Source organism: Montipora capricornis, chromosome 8, assembly GCF_036669925.1.
Source record: "Montipora capricornis isolate CH-2021 chromosome 8, ASM3666992v2, whole genome shotgun sequence".
Lineage (NCBI taxonomy): Eukaryota > Metazoa > Cnidaria > Anthozoa > Scleractinia > Acroporidae > Montipora > Montipora capricornis.
In genome coordinates, this window is record NC_090890.1 from 51,220,613 (window position 1) to 51,228,112 (window position 7,500).

Sequence of the window (7,500 nt, forward strand, 5' to 3'; positions counted from 1 at the left end):
CTTCTTAAAACACAAGTGACGGGATAACGGAGTGCAAATGGCGTGACGCGATTATACTCAAGTACTTTTTATTACTGGGTTGCCTATGGGCAAACCCAGTCGAGGTCTGCGTTTAGTTTGTTTGTTTTATTTTTTTTATTTTTTTTTTTTCCGTGTCGGTAAAAGTCTTGCCTGTCACTCCCCTGGTAAGTGGTGTGTTTGTGTATAGAGTCTTCTGCGCGTATTTTCTTAGGATCGAGAGGGTAGTGAAATAGCGTAGATTTCTCTGGTGGACACAGTAGAATCATTAACTTAGCCTGCAATGGCGTCGAAAGTCATGCAACGCGAATGGCGTTTTAGTGGATCCTTAAACAAAATATACCCTTATGGAGCTCAATAATGGAAAGTCAGTTGGATAAACTAGGCATGAATCTCAAAAGCGACGAGTACTGGACTTCGACAACAATCTATCGCCCGTCGAGACGAAATCAAAGTGAGCAGTATTTACCTGAAGTAGAAGGTAATCTGACACAATTGAGTTCCTTGTCTTCACGCACGCAATGAAATAGGAAGAGGTTTTCGCCTCTAAGAGCAAATATGTTGTTTGTTTCAATAAAACTTTCGCTGGAAAAGGATTCTGTGGTATTTTCTGCCTTTGTGAATTATAATATCATGTTGTGTATTGAATTTTCGAGCTTAACGTTGAAATGTGATATGCGAGAAGTTTTTTAGTATTGCTCTGTAAGCAGGAAGGGTTCAAAGGCCTGTTGAAAGCGTGCTTGAGTTTCAACAAAATGAGCCCCAAAATCAGTGAAAACTTGTGACGCAGATGAATAATAAAGTAGCTGCTATTTCCAAAATGATGGAATTACCTGGTGATAATAACGTCGTACGCGTCTTGGAGAGTAAATTTTGACTTTGCATAAACAAGAGTTGGGCGATTGTCATCTTTGTTTTGACTTCGCTCATTTCATTGTCAAACTTTATAACACTTGACAGAAAAAGAAACTTTTTAAAAACCCGGTATCTTGCCGTCATTTGACACAGATGCTTCACTGTTTGACGAGTAAACATGCCGCGGTAACTTAATCACGGCGCCCGCTGAATTCCGGCCATGTCACTTTTCGATTTTGCAATTTACTTGAACATAGCAAAAATCTCCCAAAATGTTTGTCGCTGATCGTAACTTTTTATATTCTATATTCACGGTTCAAAATTAATGTTGTTTTGATGTCGTAAATATTTTATTCTCGATCGACCGTCCGGGAAACTTCCTTCTGCTCTTTCTGAAAACTGTGTATCAATAGTTATTTGCCTTTTCATCAATATTTGTTTTGCATCAAGCAAGCTAAAAAGATCTGTACCTTGCTGAGTTCGCATTTGTTAGAGTTAATAGTATTTTCGGTCCGATGCTTCTTTTTTAAGAGGGGTTCGCTCTGACGAAGTGCTAACGCTCGAAACGTCAGCTTTTAGAATCTCTGTACGGTGGCCAATTTACATTATCAACTCCGTTGATAAAACCAAATTTTTGTATACTACTTCCCCACCGACGCAGCACCACAGTTTCTTTAGAAACTACCCCTTCATTCGTACGTTATTTTGGTCTCCCATCCAAACACTAACCCCGCCCGGCAGGCTTAACTTCAGTGAACTTTAGTATTAGAAAGCCCTTAGATGCTTGTGGTAAAAAGAAGTTGTGAGGGAACTTGAAAATTATCAACATGTCAGCCCAGAAGCCAATGTTTCTCGCTTCTCTTTTATTTGTTATTCTTCAGAGACTGGAATGCTGTATTTCAATACCACACAATTCAGTGCCTTCTGATTTTCTGTAGCACGTACCACAGGCAACCCAGTGTATGCTTCACAGAAGCATCTCGTTTAGTATTTTTTTCCGTGTCGGTAAAAGTCTTGCCTGTCACTCCCCTGCTAAGTGGTGTCTTTGTGTATAGAGTCTTCTGTGCGTATTTTGTTAGGTTTGAGGGGGCTGGGGTAATGCGTAGCTTGCTCTGCACAATTAACCTATAATGACGTGGGAAGTCATTGTAACGCGAATGGCGTTTTAGTACATCTTTAAAGAAAATATACCCATATGGAGCTCAAGAATGGAACGTCAAGACAGGCGGTGAAACATAAAGATCTGAAATCTTAAAAGCGACGAGTAATGGACTTCGACAGCGTGAATCTTTCGCCCGTCGAGCCGAAATCAAAATATGCTGTACTTCTAATATTTCGCCAAGCCTAAGGTGGTGTTAAGTACAACACTGAAACCAAATGGAAATTTCTCTGGTAACTTACGGGTTGAACAAAGACAGAGAAGGAATCGAACACCCCAAGTAGATCTGTGATCTCTGCTGTGTGTCTCACAGTGTTTACTGCAGTCGCATCTATTTAAAGTTTGCCTGTTTGTCTGGCAAGTAACATTCATTTTGTACTCAACTCTGCAAAGGTTAAAAAAAATGTAAATGTGACAGGGAAAAATTACTTGAATGAAAGCTTGTTGTCTCTTTTGTGCTTTATTATTTACGGTCAAGGTTCTTTCGAAAAGGGTTGGATGTGAACTGTCAGAAATTTATTTAATTGCATATGCTTTGTGATTGTGTGTTTCGCTTGCACGCACGCAACTGAAATAGGAAGGGTTTCTTGCCTCTTATAGCAAATATGTTGCTTGTTTCAATAAATGTTTCGGTGGAAAATATTTCTGTGAAATTTCCAGCTTTTGTAAATTTATCATGTTGTGTAATTTTCGAGCTTAGCAAATTTGCATACATGTGTGGAAATGTGATACGGGGAGAATTTTTGTGGTAACGCATAAGTCACGAAAATAAACAGGTCTGTTGGAAGCGTGCTTGAGTTTCAACAAAATGACCCCCAAAATCGGCAAAAGATTGTGACGCTGATGAATAATAAAGTAGCTGCTATTACCAAAACGATGGAATTACCTGGTGATAAATAACCTTGTCTTGGAGAGTAAATTTTTGATTTTCCAGAAACAATGGTCAACCTCTGAGAGTTGGGCGATTGCGATCTTTGTGTTGAATTCGCACATTTCTTGTCAAAATTTATAACAATCGAAAGAAAAAGAAAACTAACAAAAACAAAAACCCGGTAGCTTGGCATCATTTGACACAGTTGCTTCACTGTTTCGCGAGTAAACATGCCGCGGTAAAATAACGCGGTAACTTGATCAGAGCACCCGCTGAATTCGATGTGCGATTTACTCGGTGCAGCCAAACTTGTACAATTACAACAAAACAACAAAAATCTCCCAAACTGTTTTTTGCTGATGGTAACTTTTTATATTCGTGGTTCAAAACTAATGTTGTTTTCATGTCGTAGATTTTGTTACCGATGGCAAAATATTTTATTCTCGATCGACCGTCCTAAAACTTCCTTCTGCTCTTCTTAAAAATTGTGTATCCATATTAATTTACTTTTACATCAATATTTGTTTTGCATAAAGCAAGCTAACAAAATCTGTATCTTGCTTGGTTCGCAGTTGATAGCATTAAAATAGAATTTTCGGTCCAGTACTAATTATGCTTCTGATACTGAGTGGTATATTTCTTACTAACCCCGCCGAACAGGATTAACTTCAGCTTTCAACTTTCGTTTGCAAAGCTGTCAGATGCTGTCAGTGCACGCTTACACTTGTGGTGGAAAGAAGTTGCATGATCAACATGTCAGCCCAGAAGCCAATGTTTCTCGATTCCCTTTTATTTTCTTCAATCTCTCTGGGTTCAGTACTTTGCTAGTAACCACATGTCTTCTCAAGGGGCTATTTATCTAAGACTTCTACCATGGCGCTACAATGATAGACAATACCAAAACAATATCGTGTACTGTTAGACCTACATATTACGCAAAGACAACTGTCAACATGTCATCCCAGAAGACAATGTTTTTCACTTCCCATTTATTTTCTTCAATCTTTCTGGGCTCAGTACTTTGCTAGTAACCACACGTCTTCTCAGGCTATTTACCCAAGACTTCTACCAACACACAGCTTACTTGACATTATGGAATAAATCGCTGTGTTACTTCACTACCACACGTAAGCAATGCGTGTCAATTTTTTTTAAAGAGGACAGGAATTTCTTCTTTCTGACAAATGATTGATTAATAGGCCGGTAGCCAGGTTTTTAACCTCAGAAAAGTTTCTGTTTCGTGGTACGAACGTGTGAGGACCTGTGAGCCAAAGATCCTCTGCTGGTATGGCTTCTGGTATGACTTCTGGTATGACTTCTGGGTGCCCCTCCCCCCCCCCCCAACTGGAAAAAAATGCGTGGAACGCTGCACGTACCACAGGCAACCCAGTGTACCCTCACGGAGGGTCTAGTTTAGTATTACTCTGTAAGCAGGAAGGGTTCACAGGCCTGTTGGAAGCGTGCTTGAGTTTCAACAAAATGAGGCCCAAAATCAGTGAAAACTTGTGACGCAGATGAATAATAAAGCAGCTGCTATTTCCAAAATGATGGAATTACCTGGTGATAAATAACGTCGTACGCGTCTTGGAGAGTAAATTTTGACTCTGCATAAACAAGAGTTGGGCGATTGTCATCTTTGTTTTGACTTCGCTCATTTCATTGTCAAACTTTATAACACTTGACAGAAAAAGAAACTTACAAAAACCCGGTATCTTGCCATCATTTGACACAGATGCTTCACTGTTTGGCGAGTAAACATGCCGCGGTAACTTAATCACGGCGCCCGCTGAATTCCGGCCATGTCACTTTCGATTTTGCAATTTACTTGAACGTAGCAAAAATCTCCCAAAATGTTTGTCGCTGATCGTAACTTTTTATATTCTATATTCACGGTTCAAAATTAATGTTGTTTTCATGTCGTAAATATTTTATTCTCGATCGACCATCCGGGAAACTTCCTTCTGCTCTTTCTGAAAACTGTGTATCAATATTTATTTGCTTTTTCATCAATATTTGTTTTGCATAAAGCAAGCTAACAGAATCTGTACCTTGCTGAGTTCGCATTTGTTAGCGTTAATAGTATTTTCGGTCAGATGTTTCTGTTTTTTATGAGGGGTTTCTTGTTTTGGTCTCCCATCCCAACACTAACCCCGCGAAACAGGGCTTGACTTCAGTGAAGTTTAGTATTACAAAGTTTTCGGATGCTCATAGGGCACACTTGTGGTGAAAAGAAGTTGTGAGGGAACTTGAAAATTATCAACATGTCAGCCCAGAAACCAATGTTTCTCGCTTCTCTTTTATTTGTTATTCTTCAGAGACTGGAATGCTGTATTTCAATACCACACAATTCAGTGCCTTCTGATTTTCTGTAGCACGTACCACAGGCAAGCCAGTGTATGCTTCTCAGAAGCATCTAGTTTTAAATAAATAGAATGGAGAAAATTTTTTTCCTTGTTGTGGTGGTGTGAGGGGGCGGCGAGAGAACGAAGTTGAATTTGGGAGCGAACTGACCACTATTTTTGCAGACATCAGCGTGACAGTTAAGTGTTTCTCAGGACTGTACAAAGGACTGTTCAAAGGTCAAAATATGCCGGATGTTATGATTTTAGTATTGAGGAAACGCGGAATGTATTGTTTCAGAGGTCAAAAGAAATGTGTACTGTCTAATTTCAAAGACAGGAAATGACAGACATTTTACTTAGCGGGTAAGAAAAGGTGGAAAAGTTAGTTTTTAATTTTGACCCTGAAAACGCGCCATATACATGGGGACTACATAGTCGTGTCGCCTACGTGCAGTTCGCTGACAGCGGAAGTCGTTTTGCTAACGTGTTTGGTTCATCTACATCCACATCTACATGTTCCAGCACTCGGCAAAGTCCCTTTTTGGCTTATGGCTGTTTCTGCTTAGGTGGCCTCGTACGCCGTAAGCCTTTTTAGAGACATCACTCCCAAGCCGGCCACTTCTGCTGGAGATAACTGATCTCTCTCACCCGTTGGGGCCTGGGTTGCGGCTGACGCAGTTGGCGCACTGCTGGTTGTCGAGGTAACACATCCGGGCAGTCACGCTCGCCCAGGCCTGCCCCGCCACTGAGCCAAATACCACTATCAACCACTATCAGGGTCTGGAATTTCTTTTTCATCTTCCACTTGGCCCACATAAAAGACCATATCACTTGTTTTGCAATGCGGCGCTCTCGTGGCATCTGTTTGCAACGGGTCGATGTTGGAGTCTACCGAAAGAATTTCCGACAGCTGAATTTCCTGAGGAAGCAAGACGAAAAACCGGTAGATAAGAAAAGGAAGGAAACGCGAGCGCAACATTCTTGCGATCGTACTTTACTTAATAATTCTTGCCTAACGGTGGAAACGACACCCGTCATGTGAGAAACGAGTGAAAGTGACCGTCAAGATTTTTCAATATGCCTTACGTGACAGGCAGCCGCTCAAGGTTTTAGAATTATTAAATGACAGGTCATACGGTATTTTTTTCCAATGAAAAAACACAAATCGATCCCAGCTACGCCAGCTAACGCACGCGTCCAATTTATTTTCATTTATTGTATGCCAACATTGGTTTTGAAACCTCTTTATCAGTCCTATTTAAACACGCAAGTCATTTAATTATTCGAAAACCTTATCCGGCTGCCAGCTATTTGAAAGCTTCGAATTTTTTGAAACAGAGAAAATATCGAATATCGAAAATGCAAACAATACAATACAATAAAATACAAATTTTATTACTGAGCACTCCCAAAGGGGGCTTTTCAGTACGAAAAGTAAGATAACAATGATGTTATCTTAATACATCACGAATGTTACACGGAACTGCTCGAGTTTCTAAATGGCACTTAGGCCAAATGCGCAATGTTCATATTCTTCACTCATTCATCCATGATTTGTAGCTTTAGTTTTAACAAAACTAAGCGATGTTCGATTTAAGTGCCACAAAATAGAACCGGAAAGGGGCTTAACCACGAAATCTAGCACTAAGCTTACAACACCAAAGAAGTAATTTTCCACACAACTTGAGAAAGTATTGTACAAGTTACGCTAAAAACTAGCACAAATACGCCTCGATATTTGAACTGTTAGTCAGCAATATGGTTCAGTGATTGTTTGAATTTGTACAGTAAACAAACTCATGCGTATTGATTATTTCGCCGCCTCATTTTTTCTTGCTTTTCGTGCCTAAAAAGAGCGGTTTTCAGTACACTTAGTACACTCTCGAAATTAAGCAACTGATTTGGTTCTGCGTTACTACACCTGGTCATCGGCTAGAAGTCTCGCGCCATTTGTTTTTCTTCCAATCAGAAGCAAACCCAATCTGTGACTTGCATGCTCCCGTTTTCCTGCGTTTTGCGCCGGCTGCATGCGTTTTTTCTGAGCGCGTTTTTAATGGTTTCTTTCACTATCTTGCGATTGACCAAGGTAATAAGCTCGACTCTCGGTTTCACGGTACTTAATTTAAAACCCGCTTTGAATAGTTATTTTTTAAACAAGCCATACCTTGTCATACTTGTTATTTGTTGCAACCTTGAAAAGAGTCAAACACTTTGTGTCCAGTCGCCAATAATGTCTCCTCCCCTGAAAGACACAA